Source organism: Mauremys mutica, chromosome 1 (assembly GCF_020497125.1).
Source record: "Mauremys mutica isolate MM-2020 ecotype Southern chromosome 1, ASM2049712v1, whole genome shotgun sequence".
NCBI classification, from domain to species: Eukaryota; Metazoa; Chordata; order Testudines; family Geoemydidae; genus Mauremys; species Mauremys mutica.
In genome coordinates this window covers 18,270,619-18,289,338 of record NC_059072.1, presented here as the reverse complement: position 1 = coordinate 18,289,338, position 18,720 = coordinate 18,270,619, and positions in this window count along the sequence as shown.

Genomic DNA, 18,720 nt, shown 5'->3' with positions numbered 1-18,720 from the left:
CCTAGTACCAGCCCTCGTAGAGTCTGTGGGCTGTCTGCTAGAGGGCACTGTCACCCGCTCACACTTAGGCCTGGTCTACACTGTGTGTGGGGGGATCGATCTAAGTTACGCAACTTCAGCTACGTGAATAATGTAGCTGAAGTCGACGTACTTAGATCTACTTACCGCGGTGTCTTTGCTGTGGTAAGTCAACAGCTGATGCTCTCCTGTTGACTCTGCCTGTGCTCCTTGTTCTGGTGGAGTACTGGGGTCAGCGAGAGAACAGTCGGTGGTCGATATATCGTGTCTAGATTAGACCTGATAAATCGACCCCTGCTGGATCAATCGCTGCCCGTTGATCCAGCAGGTAGTGTAGACAAAAGAAAGTAATTACAGCTAGCACTGTCCACAGCCAGCTTGTCCACAGCCTCCCTTTAATCCCCTGTTTCTCCCAACTGTCATGGAAATCTCCTATAGTTGACCTATTATAGCTCAGCAGATTTTGCACACTTCATGCTATTAACATCTTCTGATTTCCACTTCCCCTCAGAAATACCAAATAACTCATCTATTAGCAGACAAAAAGCTATGTTTGCAGTTAAGATTGAGAGGTCATATTGGCGATTTAGAATTAAAATGATCCCAAGAAGTTTTGTCTCTATATAGTCCATGCTGGATCTGAGATCATTGGTGACTAAAGAAGCTCTGATCCCCTGGTACTAAGTGTCTTAAAAGACTTGTTTTTTCAATTTTTAACTCATAAATTCATGAACAGATTCACTTGTAAATAATCAGAAAATTCATTCTGTGCCAAAAGAGTAAATGCTGTAATCTTGGGAAGATTCCCTGTATTCTTCATAGATAACAAAAAATCCCAGCTTTCAGTGCAAACCTTATCCATGGAGCGATAACCAGTGCTTCCAGAATAGTGCATGTATGTGTTGCTAGGCTGTATATAAAGTATACATAGGGCATTATATAAAATAGAGATGGCCAAATCCTTAGCTCATGTCAGTCCTGATAGCTCCATTGAAATTAGTGGAGCTATCTTGATATATACTAGCTAAGGATCTTGGTTTCCATGTAAGGCCTGATCTGGCCAAGTGTTGAGCGCTCTCTGTGTGTCTTCCTAGGAAGATCTGGCCCGTATTTATATATTCTCTTGCAAACATGTAAATATGATGTTTACATTGAAATTAGTGCTGGGTGACATTTTTAGAATGAAAATTTTTTGACAAAATAATGCATTTGACATTTTTTGGCACAGAAATGTTTCATGAATATGTTAGTTTTGCCAACTTCTTTGTTTAAAAATATGCCTCTGAAACTCCAAACAGTTCATTTCCATACTTTCAAAATAAAACATTTTTGGTTTTGTTTTTTTGGTTCAACAGGACTTTTTGTTTAGAAATTTCCCTTAATTTTATATTTCAAAAACTTGAAGAATGCTGAAATCGAAATGGAAGATTGAATTTGAACCAAAAAATCCTTTGTTTCAGATTGAACAAAAAACTCCACATTCCATCAAAATACAGGCTTTGTTCTATATATTCCAGCAGCACCTAGCAGTCCCTGCTGAAGGCCTGGCCCCCTCATGTAAGGTATGGTACTTACACGGAATAAGAAACAGTCCCTGTCCCAAGAACTTACAGTCTAACTAGACAAGGCAGAGCAGTGATGTGGGAATAGATGTGTTATCATCTCCAGTTTATAGATTGGGTGAGGCACAAAGAAATTACATGACCTGCCAATGGTAGAACAGGGAATTGAACCCAGTTTTTCTGAGTCCTGATGTAGAGGCTTAATCGCAATTCTAGCCTGGGGCTGGGCTAGCAGACCCATCCCTGCCCCCAGCTGTAGGAGTTAAAAAATGTGAGGATCCAAGTAAAGATAGCTCTTCTGACCCCTTTGCACCCTTCTCATCCCTAGTAACAATGCCCTCCACCATGGGCTCTGTTCTACACATAAACAAACATGCACACACCCTTCAGATCCTGTCTCCTGCCATCCAGAACCACATTGGTTCCACTGCCAAGCGGTATTCCTCACTTACAGAAATAAAGGTAATATTTCCTCGTTAGCATTGCATGGACAGTGCTATCAGAACCACAAAAAGTTCCTCATTTCTGCATCTAAACACCATGACAATTGAAAATCTGATCTTTTGTATTCAGAAAGGTGAGATCAAAGTAACCCCAACAGGCAATAGCTTCTAGCCTTGGAATTAAATGCACTCTAGGTAGTTGTAACATGAGCCAGGTCTACACTACAAACTTCAGTCAATGCAAGTTATGCCAGCGTACAGCTGACAAAGTTGGTATATCCCTCAAGCATGTGCTGAGTTGGCTGCTTGCGTCAGCACTACATGTGCTCACAAGGAGTGCTTGTTTCAATGTCAAGTGCAGTGCACCGCAGCTAGGCCTCTGAGGAGACAGCAAAGCAGTGTGGCTTAGGCAGTCTGACTTGCTGGGGAACTCACAGTGTAGGCAGGGAACCGTGCAGCCTGGAAAAAACCCAGCCAGGAGGGATACATGGGTCTCTGCTCAAGAGAGGTGACAGCTGAGTATCCAGGAGCACTAGAGTGGGTGCCCTTGGTGGACCATGAGTGAGAAATACAGGTGTAGTTGACCTGAAATCTGACAGCTGTCTCTCTAGTTTATGCTATAGTGGCTCACGTCTTCGGCTCTGGAGGTTCTTGGTACAGTTCCTACTGTTAGCCAAGACGGGGACTGTCATTTATTTGCACTTAAAAAAAGTGTATTTCAAATGTATAGCCCTGTGTCGGTTGTGCATGCTAGTGTCCGGTAACATTAACATGGCTTCACTGATGTATATCTGTGCCAATTTAGGACCTCTTTATGCATGTGCTTGGAATTTATAAAATTCTGTTTCCCCTCTTGCCAAAAGCATCTTAATTTTTTTCTCTTGGTGTTTAAAATAGCAGTAGTTATAAAATAGGTTGTTCCTAGGCATTACTCGTCAAGGTAAAGGGAAGGCAGATTTTGTGCATAGGCTGCTAAACTTTAAAGAAAAATTTTCAAGGTTTTAATCATCATTAAAAATCTATAATTTTACAACTGATATTTTGACTACATTGTTTTGTGAAGTCCTTTCAAAAATGTGTTTTGAAAATAAATTTGAGCCATAAAGGTCACTTCCAAAGCAATCTAATAGTAAATTTTGAGCCACCTTTTCTGATGTCCCTTTTTTCGAAAATAAATTCCCACAAGCTGAACAGTGACAAATCTGCCCATTCAGATGACTGAATTTATCATCCCCGTACCTGCACACTCATTATCATTCTGGAGACTGAACAGAGTTAAATTAAGTGTGAATATTTTTAAATACGAACTACTAAATAACTGATTTTTATCTACAGAACATAATGTTCTACCTATAAAATTCTTCTCCCTACCTCACTCCCCCCCTCCACTGCCAAAAAAAATATTATTTTGCCATTTAGATAGCGCTAATGAAATGCGGTGGTATATTTCCATTTTGCTGATAGGAAAAAAAAATGTGTTCAGCAAGGGTATAGTAGCATCTGCGGACTCTGTTCAGTGCATGTATTGCTATAATGAAAACCACTCCGGGGTTTATGGCTCATATCCAAAATTAAGGGATGGGCTAGAAACTGAGCACAATAATATTTCCATTTGCTCCCCTTCTCCGCCCTCTCCCGGCCACCACCACCTTGTTTGTCAGAAAGAACAGATGGTTAAGTAATCAACTATGTGTAAAAATATGCAGCAACGTTGTTTCACACATCTGATAACAGCGAAAGCCCTGTTAGAAATATCTCTTGGAAGAGAAGGGAGATGATACTTTTTTAATTGGATTGATTTTATTAGGAAATACTCCAGGTTTGTATGCATAAGTAATTGGAAATGACCTAATTTATTAGTTATTTGTTTCACTAGTCTGTCCAAGATGAAGGATCTCACTGTGTTAGGAGCTATATGAACACATAGAGACATGCCTGCCTTGAAGAGTTTACAGTCTAAACAGACAAAGGAAATATAATTATCCCCCTTTTAAAGACAAGGAACTGAACGGCAGAGACATTAAGGGCCAGATTTCTATTGGTACTTAGGCCCCTAGCTCCCATTGATTTAGGCACCTCAGTAGAATTCAGGCCCTAAGTGACTTGCCTAAGTTCATCCAGGAAGTCTAGGGCACAGATGGGAACTGAAGCCAGATCTCCTAATGGCCAGTCCATTGACTTATCAATAAGATGACATGTCTCATTCTTCCCCTGCACTAAAACAAGTAGAATGATCACTTTGAAGCTTAGTAACATAGGTGCAAGTCTTGTCCCTGAGATATGGAAAGCCCAGCATATGTTACTGCCCTGGACCTGGTCATCACTGGGGTTTGAATCGGGGATAGGGTTGCCACCTTTTTAATGGAAGGGACCTGGATCCTGAGGTCCCGTCCCCTGCTCCCCCTCTTCCTCCCAAGGCCCTGCCCCATTCTCCACCTCTTTCCTCCAAGGCCCTGCCCCTGCTCTGCCTCTTCCCCCTCTAGTTAAAAAAAATGGACATCAGGGCTCGTCAAATGGCACCCAGACTCACAAGCTGAAACCTAGACTGGCTGCGTAAAAAGCAATTGGGTGGCAACCCTAATTGAGGCTCGTCACGACCACAGCACAGAAGTCTACCGTTGGAACTAAAGGACTCCTTGACTAACGCTTGCATGGCGGGTGAGGGTAACAGTCTGATCTATGTGGGATAGCTGCTAGAGGGGGTGCAACACACATAGCGCAAGCATAGTTACCGAAGCATTTGGTTGGACTGTTGTGGCCCTGCTGCTTGAAAGGCTGGGAGATGAATGCCATGGACCCATCCAAGGGGTACATGCTGTACAGTGTAGCTGCACAGTGGCTATTTCTGCACCGCTGTGGAGGAGGGATTTTGAGTTGGGGAAGTGGGAGAACTGGGGTGTGCTTGGTTTATCCCTCAAGCATGTGCTGACTTGGCTGCTTGCTCAGTCACCAACTTCTGCTGCCACTCTCAGCGTGGAGAGAGGGTGACCGCTCCCCGACCCCAGATGCCTCCTCACTACTTGCAGCCCCCTCCCACCTTCTCTGGTACTTAGGGCACCATCTAGTCCACAGTTTTTGCTCAGTCCGTCCTCAGACAAAACCACACGTGATTTGAATAAGGACTGACGGATTTGGCCCCTTGTGGCCAGGTGGAGGTGAGGGAGAGGGGGAAGGATTTGCGTGCCACAAAATAAGATATATGCTGCATTAGTTCATATAGCTCAAGGGAGATAGAGCAGGTATTAATGGCAGACTGGTAGCTGTCTACGGTTTTGTAAGAAATCCTTTTCATTACAAAGAACGCATCTAGTCCTGCACTCCAGGCTCTAATTAATGGTGATTTCCATCACAGTGAATTAATTTCTTTGCCATAACCAGTCAGCCAATCTATTCAGGATATTATGTGATGTTTCCTTTGGGAAACCAAAGGCCAGCCAAGCTTCTTTGTCAAGTAATGAACAGCTAATTGATAAACTCCAGATTATTTGAAAACAGGCGTTGTTTTTGCATCCAGCCAGAAGAGTTTGTGGGGAGTAGGGATGGAAGAATCAGGAGAAGGGGAAGGGTACATGGGCAATTCTCTTCACTTCTCCATGCCTCAGTTTCCACATCTGTAGAATGAGGATAATGATGCTGACCTCCTTTGGAAAGCTCTGTATTCTATAGATGAATTTGGCATTTGGAATTAGCACAAAACTATAACCTCAATATACATTTTATGATCTATTCTATAGAAATTAATAGAAAATGATGCATTTTACCCACAGACCACTGGAGTCAATATAAAACCTCCCAGTGACTTCAATAGGTTTTTGATCAGGCTCTAAACCTCTGCTATTGAATTCTATTGGACAGTTTAAAAGTCATATAGAAAGGATGTCGTAGGAAATACGACAGGTCTTTAAAGCAATTTCTACAGAGTCCTATTAAATATCTATGGATCCCTATTGGGTTCATCCCTATTAATCTTAAGGAATTTTGCCAGATGGGTCTCTGTCCACTTTCTGATCTCAGACGCCCCAGAGATGAGAATTGTGTCTATCTTGTTTATAGCATTCAATTAGAGGGACACACTTACTTGTTTTACTATTAATTCATAGCTACATATTTTCTCAATGATCTGGAATACTGAGTGTGATAGTGAGTAGCTAAACATTTAGCCCTAATATACTGGTTATAGAATCTTCTTAATTGCTTCAGAATTTCCCCAGAAACCTCATGACTCCTGCACATAAACCCATTCTGCGTTTCAAATGCTATAAAACACACCTCAAGACATACCCCATCAAACCAGAGCCAAGCATTTTTAAATTGCATAGTGGCGAAATTCTCACTTCGTTCATTTTGTTAATGTTTTCCAGAAATGGTTTACTAAGGAAACTGGCTGGCTCAGGGGGTTGAGATATAACAGAGCCTTCGACTTCCATTTCCCATTCAAATCCAGCCCAGGTTGGTAGAGGCTTTTAGTTATTACCTAAAGGCCAGAATGCCCTTAGCCCTTGTGCACATGCAGACGTGGGAGCAGAAAGACTGGTACAAGGAACCTCACCTCTATTCGTGGGAGTGCATGATCTGCTCCCTGCATGTATCACTGGGGATGGAGGTGACCCCAAAGTTGGTGGGGAGGAAGGTGGGTCATTCCAACCCTCTCCCCACACACTCAGACCAGCCACAAGGAAGGGGAGTATACTGCACCATCCTAAAGCCCCTTTACTGAAGGCAGGATCTCACTGTCGAAAGCTGGCCACATGATGGCTGGTCAATGGCTGTGATATAAAGTGAGTTTGTTGATCTGGCTTCTGTTCCCCATGGACAGGCATTCACATCACAACTGCCACCGCCACAAGCAGGGGCAGCTCCATGCTTGGGGTGGCAAGCCGCGGGGGTGCTCTGCCGGTCGCCGCGAGGGCAGCAGGCAGGTTGCCTTCGGCGGCTTGCCTGCGGAGGGTCCGCTGGTCCCGCGGCTTCAGCGGACCTCCTGCAACGCCTGCGGGAGGTCCGCCGAAGCCGCGGGACCAGCAGACCCTCTGCAGGCAAGCCGCTGAAGGCAGCCTGGGGCAGCAAAATGCCTAGAGCCACCCCTGGCCACAAGTGGTACTAATTGATACACTGCTAATCATCTCCACCACAAGGGCAATGAAGGAAAAGTCATGAGAGTTCCAGTCTCTCACTCTTCCCTTATGGAAAAGTCCTACGGAAGTTAATGTATTGTTATAGGTGTGGTTGTTAGCACCAGCTATTATTAAGGTTACCTGATACAACTTACTGTAGGAGTCTGTTTTCAATTGCCTATAACTTTGCCAGACTTTAATGATTTGGGCTGAAATATTCCGTTTGGTGTCTACCTCAGGTTGATATTAAAAGAGAGAAAGAAAAAGAAGAATGTGGGGGAAGAGAGAGAGAGAGGTGAAGAAGAAGCTTCAGCCAAATTGGTATAGCCATTTCTGAGAATGACGCTCGGGAAAAATGCAATGTTAAAAAAAACCTTAGGATCATTTATTTTTAGATATTCTTGTTTCTCCCTTTGGAGCAGGAACTTGAAATTTGGGATAGGGTGGACTTTGTGTCAGGGGGTTGTCTTTTGCTGTTCCTGTGAAAACGTGCTCATATTTGGACAAATTATAAACCAGGGGAAAATGTCAGTTTGCTCATGCTCAGTGAAGACTTCTTAGGCCTTGTCTACACTGGGTAGGGTGACCAGATGTCCCGATTTTATAGGGACAGTCCTGATTTTTGGATCTTTTTCTTATATAGGCTCCTATTACCCCCCACCCCCTGTCCCGATTTTTCACATTTGTTGTCTGGTCACCCTAACACTGGGAGGAGGAGGGGATTGATCTAAGATATGCAACTTCAGCTATGAGAATAGTGTAGCTGAAGTCGACTTACATTGACTTACTTCACGTCCTCATTGTCTTTCAGGGTCTTTATTTTCCTGGAGGATTTTATTTTAAATAAAATATTAGAGTATTACAGCTCCAGGAAGGTGCAGTAATATTTTGAAAGAAGGCAGGCAGTGATGGTGAAAGGCAATTTACGTAAAAGCCTTTGTTGAGGGACCTTGTCAAAGGCTTTCTGGAAATCTAAGTATACTATGTTGAGGAGGACGAAAGGTGTAAATTACGTAGATTAAGCTGTCATGGGATAAAAGGGAAGGTCCTTTCATGGATTGAGAACTGGTTAAAAGACAGGGAACAAAGGGTAGGAATTAATGGTAAATTCTCAGAATGGAGAGGGGTAACTAGTGGTGTTCCCCAAGGGTCAGTCCTAGGACCAATCTATTCAATTTATTCATAAATGATCTGGAGAAAGGGGTAAATGGTGAGGTGGCAAAGTTTGCAGATGATACTAAACTGCTCAAGATAGTTAAGACCAAAGCAGACTGTGAAGAACTTCAAAAAGATCTCACAAAACTAAGTATCAGAGGGGTAGCCGTGTTAGTCTGGTTCTGTAGAAGCAGCAAAGAATCCTGTGGCACCTTATAGACTAACAGAAGTTTTGCAGCATGAGCTTTCGTGGGTGAATACCCACATCCGAAGAAGTGGGTATTCACCCACGAAAGCTCATGCTGCAAAACTTCTGTTAGTCTATAAGGTGCCACAGGATTCTTTGCTGCTTTCACAAAACTAAGTGATTGGGCAACAAAATGGCAAATGAAATTTAATGTGGATAAATGTAAAGTAATGAACATTGGAAAAAATAACCCCAACTATACATACAATATGATGGGGGCTAATTTAGCTACCACGAGTCAGGAAAAAGATCTTGGAGTCATTGTGGACAGTTCTCTGAAGATGTCCACGCAGTGTGCAGAGGCGGTCAAAAAAGCAAACAGGATGTTAGGAATCATTAAAAAGGGAATAGAGAATAAGACTGAGAATATATTATTGCCCTTATATAAATCCCTGGTACGCCCACATCTCGAATACTGTGTACAGATGTGGTCTCCTCACCTCAAAAAAGATATACTGGCACTAGAAAAGGTTCAGAAAAGGGCAACTAAAATGATTAGGAGTTTGGAGAGGGTCCCATATGAGGAAAGATTAAAGAGGCTAAGACTCTTCAGCTTGGAAAAGAGGAGACTAAGGGAGGATATGATAGAGGTATATAAAATCATGAGTGATGTGGAGAAAGTGGATAAGGAAAAGTTATTTACTTATTCCCATAATACAAGAACTAGGGGTCATCAAATGAAATTAATAGGCAGCAGGTTTAAAACAAATAAAAGGAAGTTCTTCTTCACACAGCACACAGTCAACCTGTGGAACTCCTTACCTGAGGAGGTTGTGAAGGCTAGGACTATAACAGCATTTAAAAGAGAACTGGATAAATTCATGGTGGCTAAGTCCATAAATGGCTATTAGCCAGGATGAGTAAGGAATGATGTCCCTAGGCTCTGTTTGTCAGTGGATGGAGATGGATGGCAGGAGAGAGATCACTTGATCATTGCCTGTTAGGTTCACTCCCTCTGGGGCACCTGGCATTGGCCACTGTTGGTAGACAGATACTGGGCTAGATGGACCTTTGGTCTGACCCAGTATGGCCGTTCTTATGTTCTTAATGTTTGCCCAGGTGTTTTCAGAGGTAAAGTGCTCTTTAAGTAGTAAGCTGCTTAATACAGTGTTGCCAACTCTCACAAGCATCATGATATTTGATGTTTTTCTTAAAGCTCCAGGTCCTGAAGTCATGTGATTTTGTGAGAATCTCAGATTTTATTCCCTCTATAAAGTACATTTCTGGTCCTCTTTGTTTGAGAAAAAAGCTTGTAAACTTGACCCCAAAGGCAGAAGCCACAGGAAAAGAATCCTCAACTTTTTAAACCAATCTTAGATTTGGGGGAGCCTGATTCATGATGTTTAAGCATTCTGGGTTACTGCTACAGTAAGCTATCTTAATTCATTTGAACAACTTATTTTATTTAAACAAATAGAAAGTTGCATTTGAACTTTACATCATGGCAATAATGCCACCAATCTACACCTGGGGGTCATAATTCAGAATCAATAATTCTGGAAGAATGTAAGCCCTTTGTTTTCCTGTTCAGAAGTTATCCATAAACAGACTGGAGATTTGTCGTCTTTATTCAGACAAGTGTCAGGGGACTGGGACCTCCCTCCCTTTCCCATATTTCTAAATGGGAAGGACTTCCCAGCTAGTACCAAACTAGAGGGGTGGAAGCTGAGAGACCCCATGGTGGAAAAGGGAGTCTTGGTTGAGATCCTTTGCCTTGGTGGATACAAACATAACCCGCTAGAAATTAGCCAGTTCTCTGGATAAAATGATTCGGGAATTCAGGTTAGTATGGTTGGTTCTCTACCCCTGTGCTGAATTTAAGATAATAGCTAAGAACATTGTAGTAGATAGGAATAGAATAATCTCTCTTTAAATAATTTGTGAGCTGTCTATTGGCTCTCACTGTGTTCTAAGACTTAGAAGCCACCAAAACCAGTCAGAGTGGCAGTATGTGTGCAGCTGGGCTTGGCATAGGTGTGCACAGTTAGTAAACATGGTTTATTTGCAACCCAGCTGTGCCTATATGGTTTCTTCATATAATGAAGAGTAAAGATCCATAGACACAAGAAACATGCTAACTTTAAACCAACTACATTTTACCAAATTGTTCCTTAAGGTTTCAAGCTGATCTTCCTTTTCTCCTGTGCTATTGAGAGAACATGCACATAACACATCCTCGGAGCAGACTCCATTAATAAGGTTATTTTGCACAAAGTGCAGCTTCCACAGGAGCATGGCTTTTGCTCAATGAGCTCAGGCCACCATGTTTTTACATTCTTTTGTTCAGAAAGTTAAAAAAAAAAGCCATCTGCAGAAAATTTTGCTGGAAAAAATGCTTCATCAGCACCGATTTCCTCATGTATTGGCTTGGCCTTGCTCAAGGGATTGGAAAGCAAGCACACAGGTAATAGAATTCTGTCCTCATGCGTGAATGTCAGGCTTCCTCTCCCTTCCAAGTACTGGCAGCTGAATTCCAATAGTGGATGAGAAACCATCTGCCAGATGCAACTAACATACATTCGCAACAAAGGTGTAGAATGGTGTGATATTCTTGCAAGTGTTTCTGCCTAGGATAAAATCCAGAGATGCTACAGGACGAAGAGCTAAAAAGCTGTTCCAATACCACACAGATCGTAATTTTGCATCCACACCTACACACATTGTCACCTTGCTTTAAAGGATGCCACTCCCAGGTATTGGGTCTCTTTTTATTCCTTTGAAGGGACAGTATACTAATTGTTGATGAAGTGGCTCAGGAGGGGGCATGTGAGAACACCAGATTATACAATGTTTCCTGCAGGGACTGGCATGTAACACGGAGGATAAAACAAACAATGCTTTCCAGCTCAGTCTCTAGTGTAGCACACAGCTCAGCATGGGAAACAAAAGCCAGGGTGTCTCACACCTTCTGTGTGGAACGGGGGAAAAGTGAGAGTAAGATATAAATTATTCCTATGGATGATAGAAGGCTGTATTCCCCCCACACACACACTCCCCCAAGTGGTACTCAACCCTCCATGATGGAAACTAGTTTAAAATAAAAACATAATGCAAATATTTTACTAATGCTTCTGTCTCAGCCCTTATGGTCTGCTCCCCTGCCTTGTCCCCAACACAAGCTGTGGGCCAGATTCATTCACACATACTCACAAGTAGTATCTTACGCCACCTGTCATCAGGTTTTCTCCAGTGGGACTACTCTGCACGTTTGGCGCTTTCCAACTTGTTAGCTGAATGGAAATGTCACACCTGGAGGGAAATGATTCTGAACTTAGATTCAGGAGATGCATTTATTTAATTTGGAGAGGCTGAAAACACAGTTGAAATATTTGCTGCTTTGACACCTTACCGCACCAACATGTTGATTAATGCACAATTTGTAGCCCCCTTTCTCTGACATCTCATTACAAACAAATCAGAGATTTTCTGCATTGGCTGAATCCACTCCAGCCCTACTTTTTGCTTCCTCTGTATCATCCAAAGACACAAGATAAAGGAGAGATTACTGCTGGCTAGGCCACTTGTGAATAACAGTCACTGGAACTCATAAAAATAAAACATTGTGCTGCACACAACACTTCCCCTTGCCCTTGTGGCAGCACTTCTCTCTCTAATCAGCTTGTGCAACTTTGGACCCCAACGGCGGGTGATTCACCCAACTCTTAAAACAAAGAGCAAAATTCTGTCCTGGTTCACTTTCCAGGCAACCCCAGGGAGCCCAGTGGGGCTGGCAGGGCAGAACTCAGCTCAAGATTTACAGGCAGGATTAAAACAGAATAAATCTAGCGAGCAATGGCTGGACCCTGATGTCTTCTACAGGAGCAATCTGTAAAGAAAGAAGTACAGCAATAACTCAGTGCAGTTAGTGGGGCTGACTTGATTTCCTGTCATCAGCTATGGGCCAGATTGGCCCAGTAAGTCTCTGCCAATGCAGCCTCATTTCTCCCAGGGTAACTCAGGCAGGCACAATGCCCCTTGCAACTTCTGGGCAATGCAGCCACAGCACATCCCCAAGGAGAGTGCTGTACTTGTACTCCTCCATGGCCAGCCAGCTCTGCTGACTGGAGCAGAGTAGAGTGAGGCCATGAGCCTGCCTCCCTCTCCCTTTGAGAGTGGTTTATGTGCCCCAGGAGGACGCTAGTCAACAGTGGTCCGTGGGCTCAGGAGTGCAATGGTAGTTGGCCCCTGAATGAGGGGCACACGTGCAAAAGGTTGCTTGCATCCTTCCCACCACTCAAGGACCAGCCACAATCCACCCTCTTCACAGAGATGGGCTCAAGCGACAACATTCAGCCCCGGATTCCGAACATTCCCCAGCCCTAAGGTAATTCCATCTGCGGTGATGGTTCATCCTCCCACTGGCCTGCATCCTCCTCCCATGTCCACACATGGACTGGTCCCTCCACTCACACACTTCCCCATGCTCAGATGGAAGTAGGGATTAGCCACCTTTATAGTACTGCCCCTTCCCCCAGACTCCTCAAAGAGTGCACCATGGGTGTGGCAGCGATGCAGAGTGAGGGAGCAGAGACTGAATGGGCATGGGAGAGAGATAGGCAGGCCAGGGGTGCACCCAGGGAGAGAGACATTCTCCCATTCTAGCCCTATGGAACTTAAGTGGAAAAGAACATAAAGCCTGGGGCTTTATCTTTTCCATGGAGCCCCTGACCAGTTGGCGATCAGCTCTGCAGCTCATTTTTTGCTGGCAAACCCTGCTCTGATGTGACGGTTCTCAGGGTACCCAGGACTGTGAGCCACCTTGTTACTCCCCCCGCCACCTCCAGCAGGAGAGAGACTTGCTTATGCCTAAGTGTGAGTCAGCTCCCTGACACCACCAGCCTGTTAGCCATCCAAACAATCTCCTCTGGGCTATGCCAGTCCTCACTTTGCCTTGCAGGTGAACACTAGATGCACCCCAGCCCCTGAACCCCCTTGAAGCATCTCCCTGTAGCATCCAGCCCCTTATCCACAGGACAGTCACAGAACTTACCAGGTAAGCTGTCTACAAAGGAACAGTGTAAACACACCAGTTTGATTCAACTGAGGATCAGCTCCAATTTAACATCACAGCACAGAGATATATTTATAGTGAAAACTGTTAAGGTTTAAAGATAGGAAGGAAGACAAGTGGAAACACAAAATGGTTACATAGAAAGCAAAAAGTATAACACCCTTCCTAGAATCTAAACTTAACATTAACAGGTTAAACCCTTGTCTAAAGTAGCTCGTCTCATCTAGAGCAATCTCCAGCATTTCCAACCAGCATGGCTGGGATCCTCCTTTTGTGCAAAAAGTGCTGTCGTTTTGGCTTCCTCAGTGAAGGATAAAGATATGTCCCTTTGCCTTCTTCTGACATCCCCAAAGTTCATTGTCTTGTCCCCAGAGTCAGGCTAACCCCTGTGGTTTATTACCTAGTGTGCTGGCTCTGTGTTGCCTTCACATCCTCATGCTGAAGTCATAAAACTAAAGTTGTTACGACTAAATGTAACAGGCTAACCTGTCCAAATAAGTTTTTCTTACACCAAATGTCCTGTGCCATGTTTCAACCAAGAATGTAAAGGTGTCATAGGTCTCACCCCCACTTAGAGCTGTTGGGTTCCAAGATGGGGACCTGCATGGACTCCCCTAAACTAAAATCCTAGTTTAGATCTGGTAAAAGCTGCCACCACCCAATAATGTACGTGTATTGGGACACAGTCCTTCCCCAAAATCCTTGGGAATCCCAAGAGCCCCATGGAGTTCTTACACCTAGGAGAAGTAAACCATTCTCCCCTGCTTCCTCCCCCCTCCCTTCTCCTAGGAGAGATACTGGGATTCAACTACAGAGGGATGCCTTCCTCCTCCCTCCTTAACCAAGTCCTTAACAGAAAAGATTTATTAAAGAATAAAAAGAAAGTAAACTTTCTCTGTAATACCAAGATGGAACAATACACAGGGTCTAAACTTATCAATCTCTGGAGAGAATCCCCCCTCCTTTCTTTCTCAGTAAAAGCAATAACAGTACAGAATTAAAGAAATTCTATAGCAAAACACACAATTGCAAATACAGAAATAACAATACAAAAATACTAGTTCCCTTTCTAATACTCACTAGCTTGAATAGAAGAAATTATTGCAGAACTCTGAGAGGACTTGATTAAGACGTCTGGACTCCTTTAATTCCAACTAGCGAGTCACTCAAACAAAGGACACAGGAAAAAAAACTTCCCTCCACAGGGATTTTAAATTATCTTGTCCCTGATTGGTCCTCTGGTCAGGTGTTCACAGGTAGAAAAAAAAACCTTAACCCTGAACTAACTGTTTATGACAAAAGGCATTGCCTTTTTACTTCCTGGGTGCAGGATAAGGGTGTGTCCTCTTTGCCTTCTCCTTAAATCACCCAAAGTTCATTGTCTCTACTCAAAGGCAGTATCACCCTACACCACATTGCTTGTTTTTCCTCTGTGTGCTTCCCTATTGGATTTGCACATCTCTGTTGGCTTAGTACATAGATATGTACCCATTATGTTGACTTACAATCGTCTCTGCTGACAGAGAGACAGGTGAATAAACATCCTCTGTCTGGCAGAAACCCTTTTTGTTAACTCTGCCTTATGTAGACTTTAAAACATATTTTCAGTATACAATATTGTGACAAAGTTCCTCCTCTCCCCTAGTAGGTCCTGCGCTTATTGGCGGATTTTCCTCCCCTCAGTGGTCTTCCCCTTGGATGAAACCCACAGTCTGGATCAACTCCTCCTATGTCTGTTTAGGAGTAGCGAGACTTGGGGGGAACCCAGTCCCACCCTCTACTCCGGGTTCCAGCCCAGGGCCCTGTGAATTGCAGCAGTCTCTATAGTGCTACTTGTAACCGCTGCTTGACTGCTACAGTTCCCTGGGCTACTTCCCCATAGCCTCCTTCAAACACCTTCTTTATCCTCACCATAGGATCCTCCTGGTGTCTGATGCTGCTTGATTGTATGGTGTTTCCTCAATCCTCCAGTAGTACACCCTCTCAGTTCTTAGTTCCTTGTGTCTCTGACTCCCAGCTCCTCATACGCACTTCCTTCCTCTGGCTCCTCCACCCCTGACTGGAGTGAGCTCCCCCTTTTTTATATCAGGTGCCCTGATTAGCCTGTCCTGATTGGCTGCAGGTGCTCCAATCAATGTAGCTCTCTCTGGTGCCTTCTAGAAAGTTCTTAATTGGCCCCAGGTGCCCTGATTAGCCTGTCCTGATTGGCTGCAGGTGCTCCAATCAATGTAGCTCTCTCTGGTGCCTTCTAGAAAGTTCTTAATTGGCCCCAGGTGCCTTAATTATCCTGGAGCAACTGCCATTTTGGTTCCCAAGGTACTAGGGATTTGCTTAGCCTGGGGCTAACATACCTGTTCCTGAGTACTTTCCTGTAGCCATCCGGCCTTGCTCCATCACATATCCCCCCCCTCTGCTCAACACCATAGGGTTGGGCAACTTGGGACGCCAGGCAGTGTGCTCGGGAAAGACCATCAGCGTTGCCGTGGTGGCATCCAGCCCTATGCCGTATGCGGAACTGGAACGGTTGGAGGGATAAGAACCACCTGGTGACCCTCGCATTCTTTTCCTTATTCCTCTGCATCCATTGAAGGGGTGCATGGTCCGTCACAAGAGTAAACCGTCGGCCTAAGAGGTAATAATGCAGCGTCTCCATGGCCCATTTGACAGCAAGGCATTCTCTCTCGACTACTGCATACTTCTGTTCTCGTGGGAGCAGCTTTCTGCTTAGGTAGAGAATCGGGTGTTCTTCATCTCCAATCATTTGGGACAGAACTGCCCCCAACCCCACCTCAGAGGCATCTGTCTGTAAAATAAACTCCTTGGTAAAGTCCGGGGCTGTGAGTACGGGGTCATTACAGAGGGCTGTCCGAAGGTCTACAAACGCCCCTTCTGCAGCGTCGGTCCATTTCACCATATCCGGACCTCTAGCCTTCACCAAAGCCGTTAGAGGACTTGCCCTACTGGCAAATTGGGGAATAAACCGTCGGTAGTAGCCTACCACGCCTAGGAATGCACGGACCTGCTTCTTTCGGGTTGGCCGGGGCCAGTTTTGAATCGCTTCTAGTTTATTAGTTTGGGGCCTCACTATACCCCTTCCTACAATATATCCCAGGTACCTAGCCTCTGCTAGTCCTATGGCACACTTAGCAGGATTAGCGGTGAGGCCAGCCCGCCTTAAGGTGCGTAGTACTGCCTCAACTTTCTCCAAGTGGGTTCCCCAGTCTGGCGTATGGATGATGACATCATCTAGGTATGCAGCTGCATAACTAGTATGGGGGCGCAGCAGCTTATCCATGAGGCGCTGGAATGTGGCTGGGGCCCCATGTAACCCAAAAGGGAGGACAGTGTACTGGAATAGCCCATCAGGGGTGGAGAACGCTGTCTTTTCTTTCGCTTCTTTGGTCAGGGGAATCTGCCAATACCCTTTTGTCAGATCCAGTGTAGTCAAGAAGCGGGCGGTACCCAGTCGGTCAACCAGTTCGTCGATGCGTGGTATGGGGTATGCATCAAACTGGGATACTTCATTCAGTCGGCGAAAATCATTACAGAATCTCATGGTACCATCAGGTTTGGGCACTAGAACAATTGGACTGCACCACTGACTGTAGGATTCTTCGATAACGCCTAATTCTAACATTTTCTTTACTTCGGCCTTGATTTCTTCTCTTTTGGCTGCTGGGATTCGGTAGGGTCTCAGTGTTATCTTGGCTCCGGGGATCGTGCGGATATGGTGATAGGTCTCAGTTGTCCGCCCCGGTTTTGTAGAGAACACATCTCGGTTGCGATTAATCATGTCGGCTGCCTCGATCTTTTGGATTGGCGTCAAGTCGGGTGATATCTTCACTTGCTCATGTACGTTATCTTCCTGAGGAAGAGTCTCCTGGGTGACTAAGCATGCCTCCCGATCATGCCACGGTTTTAGAAGATTGATGTGGTAAATTTGCTCCGGTTTCCTGCGGCCTGGCTGCCGTACCTTATAGTTTACCTCTCCCACGGCTTCAATCACTTCATAGGGTCCCTGCCACTGGGCCAACAGCTTGCTTTCTGCTGTGGGCACAAGGACCATTACTCGATCCCCTGGTTGGAACCGTCGAAGCTTTGCTTGGTGGTTATAATGGGTCCGTTGGGTCTCCTGTGCTTTTTCTAAGTGTTCTCGTACAATGGGTGTAACTTGGTCTATCCGATCCCTCATCTGTAGTACATGCTCGACTATGTTCCTTCCGGGATTTGGCTCCTCTTCCCAGGCTTCTCTGGCTATATCCAATATGCCTCGGGGGTGGCGCCCATATAGTAGTTCGAATGGAGAGAAGCCTGTGGAGGCTTGTGGAACTTCCCGGATGGCGAACATGAGGTAAGGCAATAGGGTATCCCAGTCTTTCCCATCCCGGCTCACCACTTTTCTGATCATGGCCTTGAGGGTCCTGTTGAACCTTTCCACAAGGCCATCTGTTTGTGGGTGGTATACAGAGGTCCGTAGGGCTTGTACATGGAGCAATGAACAGAGATCTTTCATCAACTTAGACACGAAAGGTGTCCCTTGATCAGTCAGCATCTCCTTGGGTAGCCCAACCCGGGAAAATATCTTTACTAGCTCCTTAGCTATTGTCTTGGAAGCTGTGTTGTGTAGGGGAACAGCTTCCGGGTATCGGGTTGCATAGTCTAGTATAACCAGTACATGTTGGTGGCCCCGAGCTGTCTTCTCTAGGGGCCCAATCAGATCCATGGCTATGCACTCAAATGGTACCTCTATTATTGGAAGAGGTATCAAAGGGGCCCGTAAGTGTGGGCGAGGGCTATGTAGCTGACACTCTGGACAAGAGGTGCAGTACCGCCTGACATCTTCATGTATTCCTGGCCAGAAGAACCTCCGCAGGATCCTGGCCTGGGTTTTCTCTACCCCTAAGTGTCCTCCAAACAGGTGACTGTGGGCAAGGCTCAATATGGCTTTTTGATGTTTTCGGGGCACCAGAAGTTGATGTATCTCCTGCTCCTGCATTTGCACCACACGGTACAGGAGATCTTTCTTCACTATAAAGTAGGGTACTGGACCTCGGACCTTCCCTTCTACTGCTATCCCATCTATCTCAGCCACCTCTTTCCTGGCGTTATCATATCTGGGGTCCTCTGCCTGGTCCCATCCGAATGTCTCTCTCCCAGGACTACCCTGCCTGAG